The sequence below is a fragment of the Canis lupus genome, chromosome 16, assembly GCF_048164855.1.
Source record: "Canis lupus baileyi chromosome 16, mCanLup2.hap1, whole genome shotgun sequence".
Classification (NCBI taxonomy): Eukaryota; Metazoa; Chordata; class Mammalia; order Carnivora; family Canidae; genus Canis; species Canis lupus.
The window spans coordinates 26,052,484-26,079,299 of NC_132853.1; the positions used below are offsets into that span (position 1 = coordinate 26,052,484).

At 35.9% G+C, this 26,816-nt stretch overlaps 1 long non-coding RNA gene across 1 annotated transcript in view; it reads left to right on the top strand.

Annotated features, from left to right (window-relative positions):
• Positions 1-21,417, top strand: part of LOC140607470 (uncharacterized) — a 65,192-nt gene extending 43,775 nt beyond the window's left edge. Inside the window, exon 4 of the long non-coding RNA XR_012009471.1 lies at positions 20,767-21,417. This is a non-coding gene — a long non-coding RNA (uncharacterized lncRNA). The remainder of the gene's footprint in view (positions 1-20,766) is intronic.
• The last annotated feature ends 5,399 nt before the right edge of the window (positions 21,418-26,816 follow it).

The following is a 26,816-nucleotide window of genomic DNA, read 5'->3' on the forward strand; positions in this document are numbered from 1 at the left end:
TGCCATTTGTGAATGATGTCATCACTGTGATTACATGAAGAAAAAACTTAACTCCAGATGCTTACCACTTTCTCTCTCTGGTAGCTCTAGTATTCATAAGTTAGTATAATTTTTGTTCAATTCAATTGTATAAAAACACATTGCCTTTTCTCAATAATACGGGTGGATGTGCATACTGGTTTATCTTATTACTCTATCCAATTTTTGCTAATATGTTTTCCTATATGATTTGTTCGTTTAGTATAGTGATTGAAAGCTTTGCCTAGATAACTAGGATAGACTTCTAGCAACCTCTATTCTGTTAGTTTCTAAGTGGGATCAGAGATTATTTCTAAAGCTTTATTTATTTATTTATTTTTTAATTTTTTTTTTATTTATTTATGATAGTTACACAGAGAGAGAGAGAGACAGAGACACAGGCAGAGAGAGAAGCAGGCTCCATGCACCAGGAGCCCGATGTGGGATTCGATCCCGGGTCTCCAGGATCACGCCCTGGGCCAAAGGCAGGCGCCAAACCGCTGCGCCACCCAGGGATCCCCTTCTAAAGCTTTATTAAACTTGTTTGCATTTAAGCAAAGATAATTACTTCCTACCTACATGATGAGAGGTACCCACAAATTAATGTGGAAAGGAATAAGTGGATAATTCCTGTTTGTTAACCTTTATATAATAAATAACTACCTCAAGCCTCACTATCCCCAAAACACTTTGGAATTTATAAGCTGTGTGGTTTAATATCTTCATTTTTAAAATTAAGAAAATGAATTTTAGAAAGGTTAAGTGGATCACCCAAAGTTACACTATCAGTTAATGACTGCACTAAGACCTAAATCCCAGGCCTTTTACACTAGCTAGTGCATTCTCTTCTTTTTTAAGATTTTATTTATTTATTTGAGAGAAAGAGCATGAGAGAGCACAAGGGGGGGCGGAGGGGAGGGAGGCGAGGGAGAGGAAGAAGCAGGCTACCCTCTGAGCAGAGAGCCCAACATGGGGCTCAATCCCAAGACCATGGGACCATGACCTGAGCCAAAGACAGACACTTAACCGACTGAGCCACCCAGGCGCCCCTCTAGTGCATTTTCTACTATATGACATAATACTGCTTAGAGGTAGAATGAATTTTAAATGGGCTTTCCAGACAGCAAAATTCATTATGCTCAGCAACTATGCTACTTATTCAAACGCTATCAATTTCTTGTTATTTTTATATCTCATGTCTTAAAAGTAATGGTAAAGTTTCACATTGGTGCAAATAAAGCTATTTTATATACTTCCTAGTAGCAATTAAAAAAAAAAAACCCATGCATTTTACTTTGACATTTGCTTTGTTGTATGTGTAGTTTTAAAACCAGGATAATGGAAACACTTCTGATTTTTCCATTAGCTATAAAAGCAATGTATTTGCTTCAAGATGAGAAAACATTGTGGATATTTAATCTGTTGCACATACAAATTCTGCCAGATGCTTGGCTGATGCACATTACATGAGTTTGATGACAGCTATCTTGCAATTTCTAATTGAAAGAGCTTTAAGTAATTGTGCAAAAGCCATGTTCAGTGTGTGTAGCAGTGAAGAAGCCCAGATACTGGAGAGGAATCTTTCACTGGAGCTGTTAATAGAATCCAAATTCCAGTTTGTAAAGCAACCAGCTGCAACACACTTGTGCTATACCATATGAAGAACAACAGATGAATTTGATACAAATGATTTATGAAAGCAGAAATCTGCTATTTAAAATTCACACTAGTTCATTTAAAGAAACACATACACATCTTCGCTTTTGGACCATTACTTTGAAACAAGAACAAGCAATTTAGGTAAAAACTCTTTGGCATCCTAAAAATGTGCACTGTTGGGCACATATAACTTCCTTCTTTTGAAGTCTTTAAGATGTACATATTTGTAAGTAAGGGAAGAAAAGGATCGTGTTAAATATCTCTTACTAAATTTGGCTTGGACTAGCTTATGTCATCACTAACTCTTTCTCCTCTTTCTATTTCTTCATAGCTGTGGACAAGTTAAAGCAGTGATTTTCAAATTATAGACTTTGACCCACTCATTAGATTCTAACCAGATTTTTAAGAAATGAAATGGAAATTGCATCAAAGATGTATTGCACATAGTGAGGATAACTACTTTTAAGTTTTATGATAAAATGCATTTATTTAAAAACCATATGAGTCATGGTTTTAAAATTTTGAAAGGCACTGATTTAGAGTAAAACAATAAAAAAAAAAACAATTACGAAAATTCTTGCTAGTTTTCTTCAACATTTTGTGCATGTCTCTTCTTCTTTGATTTCCTCCTTGATAACCCTTGACTGTTTTATCACTAGTTATCATATCTTGGAATTTATTTTCTACACTGAAAGTTTTGCAGAAGGAAGGATTATGTATATTAACAGATAAAAATATATGAACACATGCATTAGTATTCTAACATATACTAATATTATGTGCTAATAGATAATTAAGGGACATGTAGCCAAACCTCCCTAGCAAACAGCTTATTTGTAGTAAATAATTAATTAGGAGTCAGGACATCTAAATATTATTTCTATAATTGTCAGGAGACCTTGTACAATGTCCTACTGTGGTTTAATTTCCTAGTGTATTTTTTGAGAATAATTCTTGCTGCTAAATTACTTTCCAGAACCCTTGGAAAATTAGTATTAGCAGACTAATAATACTGTAGGCTACTCTGAGCAAAATGTAGGATAAATATATGGATGGAGAGACTTGATAGAATAGTAATTTTAAGACCCCTTTTAACCCTTTTCATTGCATATTTTCTTTCTGATTGTTGTTTATATCATTAAAAATATTTCTCTTAGGTAAAAGGTTTTACTTCATTACAATTACAATCTCAAAGGCTTTTTGTAGAATATAGAGCATTACAATCTAAAAGGCTTTTTGTAGAATACAGAGCAAGACTTAGAGAGTTTGGTATAATTTTAAGGCCCAGAAAAGAGCTCTGAACAGATGTGACTTAAGAGATGCTTGTAATAAATAATTAAATCACAGTGAAGGATGAGGGACAGATGAAGAGTTAAAATATTATGAGGAGCTGGAAACAGACTCTACTGACCTTAAAATAAACACCATGAACTCAATCAGGAATATAAATAAGAGAAGAAACATAATGAGGTGGGGTTAAAGTATGCTAGGTTGTAAATAGGTAGAAAAATCTTGATTTATAGTTTGATATGTATATGAAAGTAATGCTGATTTTTATGACACAAGGTTTTACTGATTTCTTTCTAATTTCCCTTAGTTGGATGTTTCATTGTTAGGCACTAAAGGCTCTTGCATCAAAATATTAGAAAAAAATACATTTTTGCTAATATTAAGCTAGAAAGATAATGTATCAACCTACTTACCCAAGACAAATCATGCTTTCCTCTAAGACCCTCATCAAGAGCGTTCAAGTTAAAAGTGGCTCCTGAATTTGGTTCCATCAACATAATGGCACAATCAACATGGAGATATGACAAAAATGTTATGACAGCCCATGCATTCCCCAGGAGAAAGACTGACTCTAGTAGCAAGCTCCACATCTAAATTGGAGCTTGTGCTTAGACAAGATATGGATATCAGATTTCGTAACTGGAAAAATTCCATCAACCACCCCCCTAATTACCTTCTCCATACAAGACTTAACATCAAGTGGCAAGAAAAACTCCCCATAGAGAAAGATTTATCCATTACCTCTTTATAGGAGGCAAAGGTCATGAAACGTTAGTTTCCATGGGGCAGGCCATCATAGGCAGGATCTGAGCTTCAGTAACAACTTTTTCGACAATGGAGTTAGAAGTGAGGCATAAGGACAATTGAGAACACAGCCAGAATATACTCAATATTACAGTAAAAAAGTTGAGAAAAGATCAACAGAAAATGTTTGATGCTCATTTTGAAAAAAATGAAGCTGCCAGAAGACTAAGATACTGGTGAGAAGATGAGCCACATACAAAAAATCAGATCAACAGAGGTGGTATTTCAAATGTAAAATCTTTACATATGGTGATGGCCTTGTTTTAGTTCATTATGTACCTTGAATAAAGTGGACAGAACTTGGGCTTTGGAATTATGTAGACCATTAGTTCTCAGTCCAGATATTCCACTTGCTATATGTTTAATGATGGGCAAGTCGATTAACCTCTCTTAGCTTTGAGTTCTGAAATGAAAAAATAATACTTGCATATTAAGTGCTTAGCACTTAATGACACATAATGGGAGATTTAAATAAGATCTATTTGTTGCTATTAATAGGGAAGATATATTTATTTCTGTAGATCTGTTCTTGCCCGTGATTTCCCTTGTGATCAATAGAACATATTTTTGAGTAGTCTGAGCAGAGTCTGAAGGCACCATCTGTAGCAGTTGGAATCACTCATTAACTTCAATAAACTGAGTCAACCCAATCTCACTGTGGTTGGTACTCTTGAGAGCTATCATAGTTGGCAAAGGATTATTCTATATTTCATAACATTTTTGCTAGGGGAGGTATTTAAAGTAGGTGGGCTAAAATTACTTTGTCATGATATGTGGCCAAATTATGGTAATGATTAATTTGTAAGTGCCTTGCACATTATTAAATGTTCACAATAATGATGATGATAAGTAACATTTAATTCACATTTCTGGACTCTATCTACTATATCATTCTCTCCCTGAAGCTTTGAGTAAAGCTTACATATATGTAGAAATTGTGTCTAAAGGAAACAAGAATTATTAAACAAAACAAAACAAAACATTCTTGACTGTATACATCTAAATGAGCAGTGCTCCCTGCAAAAAAGTTCCCTTGGGAAGCTATACAAACATTCTAACAATCCTGCCATTGCTCAAAACATTTTTGAAACTGCTCTTCTACAACTGCCTTATGACCCAGTTTATGAGCCCTATGAAAAAGTCAGACTCATTAATTTATAGTCACGCATAATTTTTTCACCTCTGATAATATTACCTTGCTTGATTACCCATCTTGGCTCTGAGTGATTTTGCTGCTTCCAAAATAAAATCCAACCTCAAATGATGAATATCTGCCACTATCTAGGGCATTAGGGGGGAATATATTGCATATTCTGAAGGCAATCCCAAAGAGAGTTCCAGAATTCCAAATGTCAGAATAACATTGTCCATGGCAATGAGCTTGCTGAGAATAACTCTCCTCTGAATAGAAAGATGTGGTGGTTTTTTTTTCTTTTTAAGACCATTTCATTCACTAGTGATTGAGTTCTAACTATTGCCAATGTGTTTTTTCATTCATTCACTCAACAAGTATTTATTGAGTACCTACTATGTGATAGGCTTTGGGCTGTGGATCCAGCAGTGAATAGGACAGACATGGCTACTACTCTTCAACTAGTCAGGAAGACAAAGATTAAAGAAGCAATTGCATAAAGAGTGGTGTAATTGGAACATATTTCAGGGAGATCTAAGTTAATCTAGGGACTAGGATTAACTCTCCTGAGAAAATGTCTTTAAAGTTGAGATTTGAAAGATGAGTAGGAGTGTTCCAGGTAGACAATAGCATGTAAAAGCCTGGATGGGGCAAGGATGCATGATGTTACAGGAACCAAAATTCAGTGTGGTTAAAAGTGTTTGGGAAACTAGCAAGAGAAGACTGGCAGAGTCCAGAACATGTAAGACTAATAAATCATATGGCAGAGTTCAGAATTGTACATATATTGAAGAATTAATATGCAAATCTGGTGGCAGAATGGATTGGTGAGTAGAAACACTTGAGGTAAGGAGAGCATTTAATTGGTTATTATAAAAATTAGGAGAGAATGATAGTAGTAGAAATGGAGAAAAGTACATGGATTTGAGAAATGCTTAGGAGGTAAAAAGTAACAGGAACTGAAGTTTTATTGGATGTCACAGGTAAGGAAAGGGGAGAATTAAGAATGATTATCAGGTTGTTGGTTTAGAAATTATATATATTATGGTGCCACTCATTGAGCAGGGGACAAAGGATCTCTAATCAATTGGTAGAGGAAAGGTGATTAGTTCACTTTTGGTTATGCTATGTTTGAGGTCCTAGAGAGGTAGTCAAGTAAAAATGTTGAGTAGGCATTTGGACATATGAGTGTGTGTCTCAGAAAATGAGTGGGAAATATCAGAGAGAGTGACAGAACATGAGAGACTCTAACTCTGGGAAACAAACAGGGGGTAGTGGAAGGGGAGGTGGGTGGGGGGATGGGGTGACTGGGAGACAGGCACGGATGGGGGCACTTGACAGGATGAGCACTGGGTGTTATACTGTATGTTGGCAAATCAAACTCCAATAAAAAAAAATACCAAAAAAAAGAGTGTGTCTCAGAACAAAGATTGAGCTTGGAATTAGAGATTTTTGAATCATCAATAACAGAAATTAATTAGGTCATTTAAGGTGAGTATTTAGAGTGAAAAGAGCCCAAGGCTGGGAAAGACCCTGAGATATGCCAATATTTAAGAACAGTGCAGGAGAAGAGATGCCCACAGAAGAAACTGAGAAGCACACTAGAGTGGAAAGGAAAAGATCAGGAGAGTGTGGTGGCATGGAGACCAAAAAAAGAGCATTTTTATTTATTTATTTATTTATTTATTTATTTATTTATTTAATTTATTTTTTTTAAAAAGAGCATTTTTAAAAACAGATGTTAACTTGTCAAATGTTGTGAAGAAGTCAAGTTTAGAATTGAAGTAAGGCTAGATTCAGGCTAGATTCAGAGGATATAAATTATAGATGATCCATGGTACAGTGGAAATTGCTTATTTAATAAGTTGTGAGATGGGGGCACCTGGGTGGCTCAGTCAGTTAAGCATCTACCTTTGGCTTGGGTATGATCCCAGAGTCCCAGAATTGAACCCCATGTCAGGCTCCCTGCTGAGCAGGGAGTCTGTTTCTGCCCCTCCCACTGCTTCGTCTCTCACTCACTTACTCACTCTCAAATAAATAAATGGAATTTTAAAAAATTAAAAAAATAAGTTATGAGAGGAACCTGGGAATTGGCCAATGGGTACTTCATTGAAAAAGATTAACTTAGGGAATCATAAGCAAAGTTTACTTTAACATTATTTTAACCTAAAACATGTATTTATTTGCATGCATTTATTTTCCAATCTTTTGATATAGGGCCTAAAACTTTCTTTGAGCATAATCTGTTTATTGGATTTCTTTGAGTATGTTCTGTTATGAGACTATGTTTATTGGAATCAGCTTCAGTTTTCTTGCGTAGACCATATCCATAACTGCATTGCCTATGATTCCTTGTTTGGTTTATTTAAACTAAGTCAAGAACTTAAAGGTCCTCACGGAGAGGATTCTAAGAAGGTAGATTAAGAAGCACAGTAGTAGCTTCTATCCTACTCCTCAGCCTAGTGGTAGGTAGCAGTTTGTGCATTCCAGAAAGGTAGCTATCCATGTCTTCCATTTCCAGCTTGCAGGAGACAAAGTAGCAAAAAGAACTCTGTCCACAAAATATCAGGGATCTGTGTACTGGTTGTTAATTACCAGTCCTAATCTCAGAGGTACAAAGAGGTGGGTGACCCTTGTTGTTGCAGCTCCCCAATTATTACAAGCTCCACCCCTTCAGCTTAAATACTTTCTAGGATATTTGAAAAGATGATGATGATGATGATGATTATTATTATTCTCCCTTCATTTTTATTTTTCACCTTTTGGAAGCCAAACATTAAAAACTAGGACATTCAAAAGCAACTGCATATACAAGGGAAATTAGAAAGTCATCATATGCCTAGGAAAAGGTGCAGGCTAAGAAAAGACCTGAAAAGACCTTATGTTTATGCCTCAGGCTGATCCTTGGCACAGAGACACCCATAGCAATAAAATAACAACCATAATCAAAAACAAAACTCAGAAAATCCTAGGGAAGAAGAAGAATCTGATCTCCAGAGTTACCACATTATTAGGGTCAAGTGTCCAGTTTTCAACAACAACAAACACAAGGATACAAAGAAACATGAAATAATGATCAATTCAACTTACTAAAAAAATAAGTTAACAGAAACGATCTCGGAAAAGAAGACCTGATGGTGGATTTACTAGACAAAGATTTCAAAACAGATGCCTTAAAAATGCTCAAAGAACTAAATGAAAATGTGGAAAAGAAAGCACTCTGTGAAAATATTAATAGAGAGATAGAAAACTTAGAAACTAAAAAGAAATTCTGGAGCTGAAAAGTACAATAACTGAAGTGAAAAATTCCCTAGAAGGATTTTAATGGTAGATTTGAGCCAACAAAAGAAAGAAACAGTAATCTTGAAGATAGGACAATGGAAATTAATTGAATCTGAGGAACAGAAACTAAAAAGACAGAAGAAAAGTGAACAGAATCTAAATGGCCTGTGTGATATAATCGAGTGGACCAACATATGCATCATGAGAATCCCAGAAAGAGAAGAGAGAAAGAAAGTGGTAAAATATTTGGCTAATGGCTAAAAAGTTTCCAAATTTGATGAAAGACATAAAAATAAACATCCAAGAAACTCAAGGAATTCAAAGTAAGGTGAACTCAAAGAGACGCATTAAAAGGCACATTATAGTTAAACTATTGAAAGAGATTAAGAGAGAATCTTGAAAGCAGAAAGAGTGAAGTGACTCATTATATATAAGGGATCTTCATGGGATTATCAGCATATTTTTCATCAGAAACTTTGAAAGCCAGAAGACCATGGGCTAATAGATTCACAGTGCTAAAAGAAAAAAAAAAAATCTCAAATCAACAACAAACTCTACAACTCAAGGAATTAGAAAAAGGAAGAACAAATGAAATTCAAACAAATGAAACTAGCAGAAGGAAGGAAATAATAAAGATAACAGCAGAGGTAAACAAAATATAAATTTTAAAAATAGAGAAAATCAATGAAATAAAAAGTTGGTTCTTTGAAAAGATCAACAAATTGGATAAACATTTAAAATGGACTAAGAAAAACAGAGAGAAGATTCAAATTCCTAAAATCAGAAATGGAAGTGGAGACATTACTACTGATTCTACAGAAGTAAAAAGGATTATAAGGGAGTACTATGCATACCAACTAGTTGGATAATCTATATAAAATGGACAAATTCCTAGAAACACAAAACCTACTAAGACTAAATCGTGAAAAATAGAAAATCTAAATAGGCCTATACCTAGTTAGAAGATTGAATCAGTAATAAAAAATATCCCAACAAAGAAAAGCAATGGACCTGATGGCTTCACTGGTGAATTCTACAAAATACTTAAATAAGAATAAACCCCTGGGATGCCTGGATGGCTCAACTGGTTAAGGATCTGCCTTCAGCTAAGGTCCTGGGGTTGAGACCCACATCAGGCTCTCTGCTCAGCAGGGGAGTCTGCTTCTCTCTTTCTCCTCTGCCCCTCCACCATTCATGCCCTCTCTGTCACTTAGTCTTTCTCTCAAATAAATAAATAAAATCTTAAAAAAAGAACTAACACCAATACTTCTCATACTTTTCAAAACAATTGAAGAAGAAACATTCCCTAACTTATGCTTTGAGGCCAGCTTTCCCCTAACCAAAGCCAGACAAAGGCACTACAAAATAAGAAAGAACTATGGACTGAAATCCTTTATGAATACTTTTGCAAAAGTCCTCAACAAAACACCAGCAAACTGGATTTAACACCATATTCAAAGGATTATACACTGAATAAATTCAGTGGGATTTATTCCCAGAGTGCAAGAATGTTCCAATATATGAAAACTTACCAATGTAATACATCATACTAACAGAAAAAATATACAAGATCATCTCAATTGATGCAGAAGGTAGCATTTAACAAAAATCAACACACTTTCATGATTTAAAAAACACTCAACAAACTAGAAGTGGAAGGAAACTACCTCATTATATAATAAAGCCAAATATTAAAAATCCACAGCAAACATCATACTCAATGTTGAAAGATGGAAATCTTTTTCTCTAAGATCAGAAATAAGGCAAGGATGCCCACTTTGCCACTTCTATTCAACATACTACTGGCAGTTCTAGCCAGAGAAATTAGGCAAGAAAAAGAAATAAAAGACATTCAAATTGGATAGGAAAAAGTAAAAAGATCTCTGTTTACAAATGATATGATCTTGTAAGTAGAAAACCCTAAAGATTTCATTTAAAAAATTAGAACAATTTAATTCAGCATAAAATAAAGCCAACACACAAAAATCAGTTGCATTTCTGTATGCTAACAATGAACAACTAAAAAGGAAATTAGGAAAACAGTTCTATTTACAGTAGTATCAAAAAATAAAACCCTAGGAATTAACCAAGGAGGTAAAAGACTTGTATGATGAAAACTACAAGCCATTGCTCAAAAAATTTTTATTTTTTAAAAAGATTTTATTTATTTATCCATGAGAGACACAGACAGGGAGGCAGAGATATAGAGGGAGAAGCAGGTTCCTTACGAGGGAGCCTAATGTGGGACTTGATCCTAGGACTCTAAAATCACACCCTGAGCCAAAGGCAGATGCTCAAATGCTGAGATACCAGGCATCCCACTCAAAGAAATTTTAAAAGACATAAATAAATGGAAACATATTCTATGCTCACAGACTAGAAGACTTAATACTGTTACCATGTTAATTATACCCAAAACAATCTTACAGATTCAATGCAATCCCTACAGAATCCCACCAATATATTTTGCAGAAGTATAAAAAAAATCCTAAAATTCATACCAAATCTCAAGAGACTCTAAATAGCCAAAACAATCTTCAAAAGAACAAAACTAAAGGATTCATATTTCTGATTCCAAAACTTTCTACAAAGCTACAATAACCAAAACAACATAAGACATATAGAGCAATGGAATAGACTAGAAAGCCCAGAAATAAATCCTCACAAATGTAGGCAAATGATTTTTGACAGTAGTGCCACAATAATTCAATAGGAGAAAGGGGGTCTTTTCAACAAATGCTGCTGGGAAAACTGGATATCCACATGCAAAAGAATGAAGTTAGACTATGAAGTAATACTATATTTAAAAAAATAACTCCATGAATTAAAGATCTAAACATAAGAGTTAAAACTATAAAATTCTTTAAAAGAAACATAGGGCAAAAATCTTTATTACTCTGGCTTTTGGCATTGATTTTTTTGGATAGGACACCAAAAGTACAGGCGACAAAAGAAAAAATAAACAAATTGGATGAAACAAAAATTTAAAAATTTTGTGCATCAGAAGATACATCCCAACCTAAAACATCAGAATACACATTCTTTTCAAGTGTACACAGGACATTTACCAGAATAGATCAAATAAATAGGCCACAAAACAAGCCTCAGTAAATGCAAGAAGATCAAAGTCATACCATGTATCTTTTCTGACCACAATACTATGAAACTGGAAGTCAACCACAAGAAAAATATCTGGAAAGACCACAGATACATAGAGGTTAATTAAACATAGTGTTAATTAAACAATAAAATAAGAAATAAAAAAGTTCATGGAAACAAATAAGAGTGAAAACACAACAGTCCAAAACCTTTGTGATGCAGCAAAAGCAGTTCTAAGAGGGGAGTTTATACAGGCCTACCTCAAGAAGCAAGAAAAATCTCAAATAAACAACCTACCCTTATACCTTATACCTATAACCAAAAGGAGCTAGAAAAAGAATAAACAAAACCTAAAACCAGCAGAAGAAAAGAAATAATAAAGATTAAAACAGAAATAAATGATGTAGAAACTAAAAAAACTATAGAACAGATCAGTGAAACCAGGAGCTTATTCCTTGAGAAAAATCAATAAAATTGATAAACCTCTAGCCAGGCTATCAAGAAAAAAAAAAAAGGAAGGACTCAAAATCACAAAAGAGAGAAGACATAACAACCACCACCTCAGAAATACAATTATGAGAGAATATCATGAAAAACTATATGCCAACAAATTGAGAAACCTAGAAGAAATAGATAAATTCCTAGAAAGATATAAAATACAGAAAGAAAAGAAAAATTGAACACACCGATAATCAGCAAAGAAATTGAATCAGTAATCAAAAACTCCCAAAAAACAAAAGTCCAGGACCAGATAGCTTCACAGGCAAATTCTACTAGATGTTTAAAGAAGAGTTAATGTGTATTCTTCTCAAACTATTCCAAAAAATAAAAAAAGGGAAACTTCCAAATTCATTCTATGAGGCCAGAATAATCCTGACATCAAAATCCGATAAAGACACCACAAAAAAAGGGAACTAGGGGCCAATATCTCTGATGAATATAGATGTAAAAATCCTCAGCAAAATACTAGCAAACAAAATCTGACAAACATTAAAAAATCATTCACCAAGATAAAGCGGGATTTATTCCTAGGTTGCAATGGTAGTTCAATATTCACAAATCAATCAACATGACACATCACAAAAATAATAGAAAGGATAAGAACCATATGAACAACAACAAAAAAAAAGAACCATATGAACAGTTCAATAGACAGAGAAAAATATTTGACAAATTACAAAATCCATTCATGATAAAAAAAACTCTCTGAAAAATAGGTCTAGAGGAAATATAGCTCAACATAATAAAGACTATATATGAAAACCCACAGCTAATACCATCTTCAGTGGAGAAAAACTGAAAGTTTTTCCCCTGAAGTCAAGAACAAGACAAGGATATTCACTCTCATCACTTTTATTCAACATAGTCCTGGAAATCCTAGCCACAGCTATCAGGCACCAAAAGAAATAAAAGATATTCAAATTGGTAAGAAAGAAGTAAAACTTTCACTATTTGCAGATGACATGATACTATATACAGAAAACCCAAAAGACTCAACCAAAAAAAAAAAAAAAAAAACCCTGCTAAAATTGATAAATGAATCCAGTAAGCTGTCGGATACAAAATCAATGTACAGAAACCTGTTGCATTTCTATATATCAATAATGAAGCAGCAGAAAAAGAAATTAAGAAAACAATCCCATTTACAACTGCACCAAAAATGATAAGATACCTAGGAATGAACCTAACAAAAATAAAAAACCTGTACTTGAAAACTTTAAAATATTGATGAAAGAAATTGAAGATGACACAAAGAAATGGAAAGATATTCCATTCTCATGGATTGAAAGAACAAATACTGTTAAAATGGCTATACGACCCAAAGCAATCTACACATTTAATGCACTCCCTAACAAAATACCAACAGCATTTTTTACAGAAATAGAAGAAATGATCCTAAAATGTGTATGGAACTGCAAAAGACCCTGAATAGCCAAAGCAGTTTGGAAAAAGAACAAAGCTGGAGGCATCACATTTCCAGACATCGAGTTATATTACAAAGCTGTAGTAATCAAAACAATATGGTACTAGTACAAAAACAGACACATAGATCAATGAAACAAAATAGAAAACCCAGAAATAAACCCACAATTATATGGTCAATTAGTCGTCAACAAAGCAGGAAAGAATATCCAATGAGAAAATGATAGTCTCTTCAACAAATGGTGTTGAGAAAACTGGATAGCAACATGCAAGAGCATGAAACTAGACCCACTTTCTTATACACAAATTCAAAATGGATTAAAGACCTTAAGACCTAAAACCATAAAAATTCTAGAAGAGAATACAGGCAGTAACTTTTCTGACATTGGCCATAGCAAATTTTTCTAGATATGTTCCTGAGGCAAGGGAAACAAAAGCAAAAATAAAGTATTGGGACTACATCAAAATAAAAAGCTTCTGCATAGCAAAGGAAATAGCAACAGGGAACCTACAAAATGGGAGAAGATATTTTCAAATGACATATCTGATAAAGGGTAGTATCAAAAATATATAAAGAGCTTATAAAAAAGATATATGTATATTCAAATTCATAGCAGCATTATTCACAACAGCTAAAACATGGAATTAACCCAAATGTCAATTAGTAGATGGATAGATAAGGAAAAGTTGTATATACATACAATAGAATATCATTCACACTTCAAAAGGAATATACATTACAACATGGATGTATTTTGAGAACATAAGTGAAGTAAGCCATTCACAAGAAAAATTAAAAATTACAAAAAAAAACCAATTTCGGTATAATTCCACTTAGATTAATGCTTAGTGAAAATCATAAAGGCAGAAAGTAGAATGGTGGTTGCCAGGGATTGGGGCAGATAAAATAGAGAGTTATTGTTTAATGGGTATAGAATTTCAGTTTTATAATATGAAAAGAGTTCTCAAGATAGATGGTAGTGATGATAGCACAACAGTGTACTTCATATCGCTGAACTTAAAAGTGTTTAAGATGGTAAATGTTATGCAGAAGACTGAAATTGGACCACTTTCTCACACCATCCACAAAAATAAATTCAAAATGGATGAAAGATCTAAATATGAGACAGGAAACCAACCATCAAAATCCTAGAGGAGAACACAGGCAGCAACCTCTTTGACCTTGGCTGTAGCAACCTCTTGCTAGACACATCTCCAGAGGCAAGGAAAACAAAAGCAAAAATGAACCACTGAGACTTCATCAAGACAAAAAGCTTCTGCACAGCAGAGGAAATAATCAACAAAACTAAAAGGCAACCGACAGAATGGGAGAAGATATTTGCAAATGGCATATCGGATAAAGAGCTAGTATCCAAAATACATAAAGAACTTATCAAGATCAATGCCCAAATAATAAAAAAATCCAGTTAAGAAATGGGCAGAAGATATGACAGACATTTCTCCAAAGAAGACATACACATGACCAACAGACACACAAAAAGATGCTCAGCATCACTCATCAGCTTGGAAATACAAATCAAAATGACAGTGAGATATCACCTCACACCTGTCAGAATGGTTAAACCGAACAGCATGGGAAACAAAGGATGTTGATGAGGAGGTAGAGAAACGCTCTTACACTGTTGGTGGGAATGCAAACTGGTGCAGCCACACTGGGAAACAGTATGGAGGATTCCTCAAAAAGTTAAAAACAGAACTACCACATGACCCAGCAATTGCACTACTAGATATTTACCCCAAAGATCCAAAATTGTGATTTGAAGGAGCATATGCACCCCAATGCTTATAGCAGCACTATAATCAACAACAGCCGAGCAATGGAAATTGCCCAGATGTCCATCAACTGATGAATGAATAAAGAAGATATGGTGTAAATATATATACAATGGAGTAGCGCTCAACCGTCAAAAAGAATGAAATCTTGCCATTTGCAACAACATGGATGGAGCTAGAATGTATTATGCTAAGTTTAAATAAGTCAGTCAGAGAGAGACAAATACCATATGATTTCACTTATATGTGGAATTTAAGAAACAAAACAGATGAACATAGGGGAAGGGAAAAAAAAGTGAGGGTAACAAACCATAAGAGACTTTTAACTATAGAGAACTGAAGATTGATGGAGGGAGGGAGGTGAGGGATGGGCAAAATGGGTGATGGGTATTAATGAGGGCACTTGTGATGAGCACTGGGTGTTTTATGTAAATAATGAATCACTAAATTCTACACCTGAAACCAATTTTACCGTATATGTTAACCAACTAGAATTTAAATAAAAACTTGAAATAAAAAGTGAAAGGAACAAAATGCTCTGAGAGAAAAGTATGAATTAGTTCAGATTAGGAAATAAATAAAGGCCAGCAAGGCACATAGTTGATAGAGAGAAGTATTCTAGGTGGAGTAAGCACCGTGTTTTAAGTTCCTGAGTTAATAAGGAGCTTATTATGTTCAAGAAGCTAAAAGAAGGCCAGAATTGCTGGAACTCAGTGAGCAACTAGGGAGCATGCTGTAAAACAAGATTGGAGAAGATATCAGGAACCAGATTATAAAAGGTTTTATAGACTCTTTTGAGGATTTAAAATTTTCTTCTTTTCTTCTAAGAGCAATGCGAAGAAATTGAAGAATATTGGACTGAGGAATCTAAAACTCAGATTTGAGTTTTAAAAGATAACTGTGGTTGCAATATGGAGAATAGTTTAGATTTGAGGATGATAAAAGCAGAACCATGAAAGGTCTTTTTTTTTTTTTTCATGAAAGGTCTTGTAATGGTCTGGGTAAGAAAAGATGGTAGCTTAGATTTGGGGGTGATATCAGAGTAGCTGCATAAAAGTGAATAAATTCAAGATCCATTTTGAAAGTAATTAACAGGACTGAATAAAATGTGTGAGAAAAGAGAGATTGAAGATATAAGAACCAACTTTGGTTGACTTAAATGAAAAGGGAAATTAAAAAATTAAGGACATCAAACAACTCACCAAATTGATTAAAAGGTGAGAGAATTAGGATTAGAAATGATGGAGCAAGGGGATCCCTGGGTGGCGCAGCGGTTTGGCGCCTGCCTTTGGCCCAGGGTGTGATCCTGGGACCCGGGATTGAATCCCACATCAGGCTCCCGGTGCATGGAGCCTGCTTCTTCCTCTGCCTATGTCTCTGCCTCTCTCTCTCTCTCTCTCTCTCTGTGACTATCATAAATAAGTTTAAAAAAAAATAAAAAAAAAAATAAAAAAGAAATGATGGAGCAAGTTCAGCAGAAACTAATTGACAGTTTCATCAGACTACCATCATAGGAATGAAAGAAGCCCAATGATTTTTTCATCTTTTCATCACATGCCCACTACAGAGAAGGGGGTGTCAAAGATGACCTCCTTTCTCAGACAATAGAATTCTCAGAGTTTAAAAGCCTCTGGTTAACTATCCTCAACTGTTAAAAGGGTCTAAAGGATAGAAACAAAAGGTTTCTTTACCCAAGAACTTGAGCTCTTTGTAGACACTTGATTTAAAAAAATTAGATTGTCAGAGAGTACTTTTCTACAAATGTTTTTAATTGAAGTTTGGTTTGCCAACATATAGTGTAACACCCAGTGCTCATCCCATCAACTGCCCTCCTCTGTGCCCATCACCCAGTACCTTTCTACAAATTAAAAATAGCAAATTTTAAAATGAACTGCAGTTCCCAGGCCATATTAATGCACTAGAGGCCAAGTACTTCCAACCATCTACACACACAGTCCTCGTTAGCCCTCTTGAAGACAGAAAAACATTTCTTTAGTTCTCCTATTGAGGGGCACTGAGTGGCTCAGTTGGTTAAGTGTCTGACTCTTCATCTCAGCTCGGGTCTTGATCTCAGGGTTGTGAGTTCAAGCCCCATGTTGCACTCCATGCTGGGCATGGAGCCTACTTAAAAAAAAACAAAACAAAAAAAAACTTTGACTTCAGATTCCTGGTGACCTTTAAATCTAGACAATGTTTTCCTGATCTCTTCTATGTCACCACAAACTCAACATTAAACTTTCCTTCCTACAAAATGTTCTCCCTACTCCCCTCCTATCCTTCCTTCACTGATTCAAGTAAGTGATGCTGTGGAATTTATGGTCTGAACCATTTAGCATTTCTTAGGGGCACTCCATTGACTGGGGTTAACTTTTAGACTTGGGACCTGCTATCTGCAACCAAACAACATCTAGAGATTTATGTACTTGATATTCCATTTAATGAGCATGAGGGGGAAACAGCCTAGTATTCTAGTCAAAAGTCCAGCTATTAGGAGTTCTAGAGAACAAATTCCATATGGAAATTCCTAGACTTTAGAAAACTGGAATAGGTCTTTGTGGTGATGATATCTCTGATCCTCTTTGAAGGAATAGCACCACACATGAAGATGATGGAAGCCATTCTAGTAAACAGGAATCCTTTAACAAACATCTTGTGAGCAGAACTAATGTAAAAAGATGTATCCTTTAATTTAAGAGACTATAGTTGTTTTTAATCTCCTACCCCACAGTCACCTGTTAATGAAACACTTGAAAATGATTTCAGATGCTTTCTTAAGATTACAACTTCTCTTTCCTATCTATAAATGGGGTCTGAACCATGCTTCAGCTGCTCTGTTCATTTACCTAAATCTATCCTTGTCCCTAATCTTATCTTAATTTGTCTTTTCTGGGGATCCCTGGGTGGCTCAGCGCTTTAGCGCCTGCCTTTGGCCCAGGGCGCGATCCTGGAGTCCCGGTATCGAGTTCCGCGTCGGGCTTCCGGCATGGAGCCTGCTTCTCCCTCCTCCTGTGTCTCTGCCTCTCTCTCTCTCTCTCTCTCTCTCTCTCTGTGTCTATCATAAATAAATAAATCTTTAAAAAAATTTGTCTTTGCTTTAGTGAGTTCCAGTCTAAATTAATCTCATTGTGAATCCCATTGTTTGTGCATTTTATTGTTGTTTTGAAAATACCTTTTTATGATCCTTGCCATTTGACTAATCTCTGAAACTCCAATGTGTCTGCATAAAACTGCTATTATTAGTTAAGCTTTTGGAAAGTCAAAAGTTATATGCAGACTTTCAACTGTGCAGAAGGACAGCACCCCTAACCTCCATGTTGTTCAAGGGACAAGTGTATTAATTCACTTCTAAAGATATAAGTCTATTAGTAGGCAGATCTAAGAGAGAATATTATACTGGTAATTGATAACTTCCAAATGGTTTTGAAAATCATCATTACAATTAAATCAATTAACAGTTTTTAAAGGAATAATATCTGAAAAGTAATATGCTAGGCAATGGGAAGGATAATAGAAATGTCATGGTTCTTGCCTTCAAATAGCTTACTGTCTGGTGAAGGAGAGAAAAAGATAAACAATTAAGTTCAACATAAGCTTAAATAGGAAGACGAGCCCAAGAAACACATGGTTGTACAGGAGTGACCAGATGAGGCTAGGGAAGATTTCACAAAGGAGTTGGAATACAAGTATATTAATAAGAGCAAACATTTATATAGTATCATGAACTAGGTACTGTTCTAAGTGCTTTGCATATATAGTTGACCCTTGAACAACATGAGTTTGAACTGTGTGAGTCCACCAATACATGGATTTTTTTTTCTATGAAAATATTACAATGCTGTAAATGCATTTTCTCTCTCTTGTGATTTTCTTAATTACATTTTCATTGCTCTAGCTTACTTTAAGGATACAGTATAATAGAGACGCTGGGTGGCTCAGCGGTTGAGCATCTGCCTTTGGCTCAGGTCGTGATCCTGGGGTCCTGGGATCGAGTTCCATGTTGGGCTCCTTGCATGGAGCTTGCTTCTCCTCCCTCTTCCTATGTTTCTGCCTCTCTGTGTCTCTCATGAGTAAATAAATGAAATCTTTAAAAATAAAAAAGGATACAGTATAATATATATAGCACATAAAATGTGTGTTAATTGACTCTATGCTATTGGTAAGTCTTCCAGTCAACAGTAAGCTACTAGTAGTTAAGTTTTTAGAGAGTCAAAAATTATATGCAGATTTTTCAACTGTGCAGAAGGTCAGCACCCCTAACCTCCATGTTGTTCAAGGGTCAAGTGTATGAATTCACTTTCAAAGATATAAGTAGAATTTTAATATATAACTATAGAGGGAAGAGCATAAGTCAAAACACAAAAGCCTTACTCATAAGTAAAAAAGAAAGGTGGGACTAATATCTCTAATACTTTTGGGTTATTTTCCCAAGCCTTAAACACAGGAAGTAGCCTTAAGCCCTTGGGGCGTGGCAACAAAAGCAGGAGTTCAGTATTTCATCACAGAATGCACGAGCATAATCTCCATTTATACATGTACAGAAGACAAGATATTTAGACAATTTGCCTAATGCTACATAAGGAATTAGTATTGAACAATGGATTAAATCTAATTCTACTAATATATTTGATCAGAAGCAGTTAGAATAACCTTTTAGGTAGCTAAATAAGCAGGAGGTAGAATATATAGCTCTTTTAATTTTAGTTAATTCCAAACTATTGTATCCTGCCTGTAACCAAGCATGCTGTCATTTTTTTAAGACCAGGGCCTTTCATTTATCCAAGCGCTGTGGATATTTGAGGCATATAAATTAAAGCTGGTCATTATGGAGATCTCTTTGGGACCACTTACATGAAATAAATTATAGGGTTAAATTTTAAAAAATTAAATCCAAGAAGCCTTCCCAGAAGTTATGTATAAACCATCATTAGGTACATTTTCCATTTTGAATTCTGGTGGATGAGAGCCAATAGGTGGGTGAAGCCAACACAACATACTGCAGTATACTCAGTACTTATATGCTTAGTACTTAAATCTTTCATATTTTTGGTTGAGTAGAAAGCAGCAACTCTCAAGCCAAGTGAGGATAATGAGAGAAAATTTTTGCAGGTAAAAACACCAATTTTAATAAGATACTATAATCATATGATGCTTTGACACTTATCCCCAACTTTTTCCCATTTGTTTGAGAGAGAAAGAGTATGAGTAGGGGAGAGGGGAGAGGGAGAGGGAGAAGTAGATTTCCTTCTTGAGCAGGGACTCTGACACAAGGCTTGATATGAGGACCCCCAGATCAGGACGTAGGCCAAAGGCAGCCACTCAATCGACTGAGCCACCCAGGTGTCCCCTGTCCCTATTTTTGAGTGCATGAAAAGAAAATGTATTTATCTTTGATGCTTTGGTGAAGTATATATAAGTAAATAAAAGTATAATACAAGTATATATAAGTATATAATAATATAAGTATACATAAACACATATATACTTATACATAAGTATATAATGATACAAGTATATATACTTCCCTTTATGCTTGTTTTTAAATCTTCAGGCTTAAGCAGTTTGGTAAGGAGAAACAGTATTAATGCATACTTAGGATAGCTAAAGAGCCAATTCAGAAAACCCATAGTATAAATTGGAATAGATAGAAGCCTAATGTGGCATCTTTCCATGTTGCTTTACTGTTGCTCACTCTGGGAAAATGATGCATTCATAATGTCCTTGGAAGGGTGATGAATTTTTTTTTTTTATTTTTTTATTTATGATAGTCACAGAGAGAGAGAGAGGCAGAGACACAGGCAGAGGGAGAAGCAGGCTCCATGCACCGGGAGCCCGACGTGGGATTCGATCCCGGGTCTCCAGGATCGCGCCCCGGGCCAAAGGCAGGCGCCAAACCGCTGCGCCACCCAGGGAGCCCGGAAGGGTGATGAATTGAGAAAAATTGTCTTCTGATGAGAGTCTATTTTCAGTGTAATCATTCCTGTGATAAGGAGAAGCTTCATATCTGCAGTCATTTGACAGACCAAGCAAGTTACCAAGACAGAAACTTTGTCATTTTCTTAGATGGAGACCCAGAAGACAACAAGCAAGGGATAGGGAAAAAATACAATTTCTTTGGATGCCAGAGGGCCCCTGTCCAGCCCTTGTTTATATTCTTCCTTACTAGTTACATTAAAAGGAAAAATTTGATACTGTTGGAAAACAAAATCCTCAAGACCTTCATAAATTTGAACTTTATAAACTGAGGAGGAGATTTCAGAGCAATGACAGGAGTTTTAATAAAGGAAAACAGAATACCAAACCAGGAATTTGAAAATTGAGAAAATTCTCAGTGTTGATGAAAGGTATGGATATGGAGATTTAAGGAACTAATGGAACTGTTTTTCTGTGGAGAGTCTTAGAGCCTTTTGGAAGCATTCTTTCCCTGGCATTCATGTTGAATACAATTCTATTTTTTTCCTGTTCTTGAAATTCTTGGCGCAGTGTCTCATTTGGCAATTGGGACTAATTACATTCTCTTGTTCATTGTAATTAGAAAACTTTGTTTCATTTTGAAACACAAAATTTATGTTTATCCAGAATTACTATATTCCACTATGAACCAATTTGCTGTCATTAGGTTTAAATCAAAATATAAGTCATGTAATTTTAGTTCAAATAGAAATTCCATGACTAAAATTTAACTCCTCAAAAGATGATGATGCCAGTCAGTTTTCAGCAACTAGAATTCAAGAAATAGAAAATTCACTAGATCTGTCTGGCTACAGCTTACTAAAAATGCTTGGGGATTTAGATTCAATCTTTCCTATTTTCTATATTCTTTTATTTTTTTTAAATTTTTATTTATTTATGATAGTCACACAGACAGAGAGAGAGAGAGGCAGAGACATAGGCAGAGGGAGAAGCAGGCTCCACCGGGAGCCCGATGTGGGACTCGATCCCGGGTCTCCAGGATTGCGCCCTGGGCCAAAGGCAGGCGCCAAACCGCTGCGCCACCCAGGGATCCCTATATTCTTTTAAACTCCTATCCCCACTGCTTCCTGGTCATCCCCTGGAATTAAAATAGAAACTCTTGGGATCCCTGGGTGGCGCAGCGGTTTGGCGCCTGCCTTTGGCCCAGGGCGCGATCCTGGAGACCCGGGATCGAATCCCATATCGGGCTCCTGGTGCATGGAGCCTGCTTCTCCCTCTGCCTATGTCTCTGCCTCTCTCTCTCTCTCTCTCTCTATCATAAATAAATAAAAAAAATTAAAAAAAATAGAAACTCTTATAACTAGCCTCTATTTAATCAACATAATACAAATTAATACTCTCCATTACTTCTATAAATAAAACATACTGGCTCATGCTCATAGCACACTGATAGCATTTAGGTAATATGCCACTGCCTGCTATACACATAGATTTTTGTTCTCATTAGAGAGTGGTAGACATACCAAGAATCAGTTGTGTTTATTCAGCTTGTTTATGCTAGATATACTTGTTATTGTAATTACATAATTTAAATGATTATTATATAAACCATCACATAATTGTCATTTGAAATATAAATAAAAAAAAAAACAGTTGTTTCTACAAAACCGAAATCGAATCCTTTGGAAAAATTCAGAAAAAGAAAACGGCTTTAAATTTTTCCATTGGGGGATGCCTGGGTGGCTCAGTCAGTTCAGCATCTGACTCTTGATTTGGCTCAGGTCATGATCATGGGATCAAGCCCAATGTTGGGCTCTGTACTGGGCAAGGAGCCTGCTTAAGATTCTCTCTTTCTCGCTCTCTTCCCCTCCCCCACCACTCGTCTCCATGCTCGCTCGCTCTCTTTTTTTTTAAGATTTTATTTATTTATTAATGAGAGACACGGAGAGAGAGAGAGAGAGAGAGACAGAGACAAAGACATAGGCAGAGGGAGAAGCAAACTCCATGCAGGGAGCCTGAGGTGGGACTCGATCCCGGGTCTCCAGGATCAGGCCCTGGGCCGGAGGCGGTGCTAAATCACTGAGCCACCTGGGCTGCCCCTCCCTCTCTCTCTTAAAAAAAAGAAAATTCCACTAGACTAGGGCAAAAAAGAAAAGATTGGGGAAAATCCTAGGTATCTAGCATTCTGCGCTCAGATTGCTTCACAAGCACTTTTTTCTACTTTTTTTTATTGTGGTAGAATATATACAACATAACATTTACCATATTTTTTTTATTTCTTCAAGGCTTTATTTAATTTCAAATTAGTTAACATATAGTGTAGAATTAATTTCATGGGCAGAATTTAGTGATTCATCACTTGCTTATAATACCCAGTGCTCATTACATCAAGTGGCCTCCTTCATGCCCATAAACTATTTACTCCTTGCCCCCATCCACCTCCCCTCCAGCAACCCTTAGTTTGTTCCCTATAGTTAAGAATCTCTTACAGTTTGCCTCCCTGTTTTTATTTCCTTTTATTTTTCCTTCTTTTCCCCTGTTTTGTTTCTTAAATTCTACCATAGGAGTGAAATAATATGGTATTTATCTTTCTCTGACTTATTTCACTTAGCATAATACACTCTAACTCCAACCATGTCATTGCAAATGGCAAGATTTCATTCTTTTTGGTGGCTGAGTAATATTCCGTGTGTGTGTGTGTGTGTGTGTGTGTGTGTGTACCACATCTTCTTTATTCATTCATCAGTTGATGGACATCTGGGCAATTTTCATTTTGGCTATTACAGACAGTGCTGCTATGAACATTGGGGTGCATGTGCCCCTTCAAATCACTATTTCTGTATCTTTGGGGTAAATAGTGCAATTGCTGGGTCATGTGGTAGTTCTGTTTTTAACTTTTTGAGGAACCTCCATACTGTTTTCCAGTGGCTGCACCAGTTTGCATTCCCACCAACAGTGTAAGAGCATTTCTCTACCTCCTCATCAACATCCTTTGTTTCCCATGCTGTTAGGTTTAACCATTCTGACAGGTGTGAGGTGATATCTCACTGTCATTTTGATTTGTATTTCCATGCTGATGAGTGATGCTGAGCATCTTTTTGTGTGTCTGTTGGTCATCTGTATGTCTTCTTTGGAGAAATGTCTGTCATATCTTCTGCCCATTTCTTTTTTCTTTAAATATTTATTTATTTATTTATTTATTTATTTATTTATTTAGAGAGAGAGAGAGAGAGGCAGAGACACAGGCAGAGGGAGAAGCAGGCTCCAGGCAGGGAGCCTGACGTGGGACTCGATCCCAGGTCTCCAGGATCACAACCTGGGTTGCAGATGGTGCTAAATCGCTGCGCCACTGGGACTGCCCCTTCTGCCCATGTCTTAACTGGATTTTTTTTATTATTTGGGTGTTGATCTTGATAAGTTCTTTATGTATTTTGGATACTAGCCTTTTATCCGATATGTCATTTGCAAATCTCTTCTCCCATTCTGTTGGTTGCCTTTTAGTTTTGGTTGATTATTTCCTCTGCTGTGCAGAGGCTTTTTGTCTTGATGAAGTCCTAGTGGTTCATTTTTGCTTTTGTTTCCCTTGCCTCTGGAGATGTGTCTAGCAAGAAGTTGCTACAGCCAAGGTCAAAGAGGTTGCTGCCTGTGCTCTTCTCTAGGATTTTTTAAAAAGATTTTATTTATTTATTCATGAGAGACACACAGAGAGAGGCAGAGACATAGACAGAGGGAGATGCAGGCTCCCTTTGAGGAGCCTGATGCACGGACTCGATCCCAGTCTCTGGGATCACACCGTAAATCAAAGGCATACACTCAACCACTGGGCCACCCAGCTGCCCTCCTCTAAGATTTTGATGGTTGGTTTTCTGTCTCACATTTAGGTCTTTCATTCATTTTGAATTTATTTTTGTGTATGGTGAGAGAGAGTGGTCCAGTTTCAGTCTTCTGCATGTTGTGTTCCTTCCTTTCATGCTAGTTATCACAATTTTTATGAATCTATTTATTTATTAGCATTTATTTATTTATTATCTATTTATTAGCATAATGTCTGCTCCCCCAAATACCTGTAAGCTTCATGAGAGTAGAAACCACACTTGTTTTGTTTACTACTGGATGTCCAACACCCAGTAGAGTGCCTAATGTACAGAATATCTTTAAGAATTTCTTTAGATCCAGGGATCCCTGGGTGGCGCAGCGGTTTGGCGCCTGCCTTTGGCCCAGGGCGCGATCCTGGAGACCCGGGATCGAATCCCACATCGGGCTCCCGGTGCATGGAGCCTGCTTCTCCCTCTGCCTGTGTCTCTGCCTCTCTCTCTCTCTCTGTGACTATCATGAATAAATAAATAAAATCTTAAAAAAAAAAAAAAAAAGAATTTCTTTAGATCCAATAATTAAATGAATGGATGGGAGATATTACATCATGTTCTCATCTCTTACCCTCAGCATTATTTCTACATTAAGTCAGTTACTAAATCATTAATCCTTCAATCAATCTCTAAAATATGCCTCTATTATCACTTCCACTGATTTAGTTCAGGTCATCATCATTTCCTACCTGGGCCTTTGCAGTAACTTTCTAAATAGTCCTCTTGTCCCTAGTTTTGCCCCTCTCTAACTATCTTCCACAATGCAACCAGAGTGATCTTTCTAAAACACCAATCTTATCATGTCAAGTCTCTACTTAACAATCCTTTGAAGCTTCCTATAACCTGCAAGATAAAGACCAAATTCCTCATACAAAATGACTTGGGTTCTTATCTGTTTCTAGCTTCATATCCCAACTACTCTTCACTTCTAACTTTAAGCTCTAATTCTTTCCTCTTGTTATTCCCTTGACCTGAAAAGCTAACCATTTTGTTCACTTCATCAACTCTAATATCCCACAGTGCCCTGTGTTCTATCACAATTTATCATGTTGACTGCCAGTGTATATGTCTGCCTCTGCCAATGCAATGAAAGCTTCTTCAGGGCATGAAACTGTGTTTGTCATATTTCTATCATCCTTATATAGTCTTTTTCAATCTGCAAGTTGTAATCCATTATTTTGGTCATTCATCAAATTAGTTTTTTATAACTAGTATGGATTTTTTTAATGACATAGAAGAGAAAATATCAGATTGCATCACATGTAGTAAGAGTTAATTTTTTGTGTGAAATATTTTTAGATGTACATATATAATATATAAAATATGTATAAATAAATGTTTATATTGGGTCCCTGTGTACAATGTATTTATTTCTGTAAAATTGTGATAAGAATTTAGTTTTCGAGCAACACTACTTTAGTATCTTGAACATAGTGGATGCTAAATGAATGTATCTGCCTCAAATTCTTTTTTGAATGAGGTAGAAGGCAAAACAAGTGTATTTGAATAAATCTATTTGCATGAAGGATGACATGAAGAAGACATAACAATCTTAAATGTTTACACATCTACTAACAGAGCTCCAAAATACATAAAACAAAATTTGATAAAATTGAAAGAAGAAATAAACAAATGCAATATTTATTTATTTATTTTTTCAAATGCAATATTTAAAAGAAGGTTTCAGGGGGCACCTGGGTGGCTCAGTCCACGGTAACTCTGACTCTTGGTTTTGGGTCAGGTTGTGATTTCATAGGTCATGGGACTGAGTCACACATTGGGATCTGCACTCAGCGGGGAGTCTGTTTGAAGATTCTCTCTTTCCACCCCTCCCCCCACTCACACACATGCAATCTTTCTCTCTCTCTAAAATAGATGAATACATCTTTAAAAGAGAGAGTGAGAGATTCCAGAGGTACCTGGGTAGCTCAATCGATTAAGTGTCTGACACTGATCTCAGCTCAGGTTTTGATATTGGGGTTGTGAGTTCAGGTTCTGCATTGGGCCTGCATAGAGCCAACTGAGATAAATAAATAAAT